We start from the raw sequence: 815 nt of genomic DNA on the forward strand, positions 1-815 counted from the left end.
TTGGACAGTTTTGAGCCTGGTTTGGAGAGTTTTTAGCCCGAATGGGGGGGATTTAGCCCAGTTGGGAGGATTTTGAGCCCAATTTGGGTGGGTTTGGAGTCCAATTTGGGAGGATTTTTGAGTCTGATTTGGAGGGGTTTTAGCCCAATTTAGAGGTTTTTTAGCCCAGTTTGGAGCAGTTTTGAGCCCAATTTTGAAGGATTTTTAGCCTGATTGGGAGGGGTTTTATCCCAGTTCAGAGGGTTTTTAGCCCAAGTCAGAGGGTTTTGACCCGAATTTGGAGGGGGTTTAGCCCAATTTGGAGGGTTTTTTGCCCGATTCGGAGTAGCTTTTAGGCCAATTTGGAGGGGGTTTAGCCTAATTTGGAGGGGCTTTAGCCCAATTTAGAGGGATTTTTAGCCCAATTTGGATGGTTTTGAGCCCAGTTTGGAGGGTTTTATCCCAATTTGGAGGGTTTAGCCCCATTCGGAGTGGGTTTTAGCCAGATTTGGATGGTTTTGAGCCCAAGTTGGAAGGATTTTTAGCCCAACTGGGAGGGGGTTTTAGCCCAGTCTGGAGGGTTTTGAGCCTGATTCAGAGGGTTTTAGCCCAGTTTGGAGTTTTTTTTGCCCAATTTGGAGTTTTTTTAGCCCAATTTGGAGGTTTTCTGCCCAATTTGGAGGTTTTGTAGCCCAATTCCATGGTGGAAGGAGCCGGAGCTGGAATGAAAAGGCCCTTGGAGTCGCTTTCTGGGTGGTATCACCTTTAATTGGGGCTGGTTTTTGGCTGGAGGGGGGGGGTCCTGTCCCAGTGACCTCCTTTAGGGCTTAACAACC

This window comes from Calidris pugnax, unplaced genomic scaffold (assembly GCF_001431845.1).
Source record: "Calidris pugnax isolate Ruff unplaced genomic scaffold, ASM143184v1 scaffold324, whole genome shotgun sequence".
Classification (NCBI taxonomy): domain Eukaryota; kingdom Metazoa; phylum Chordata; class Aves; order Charadriiformes; family Scolopacidae; genus Calidris; species Calidris pugnax.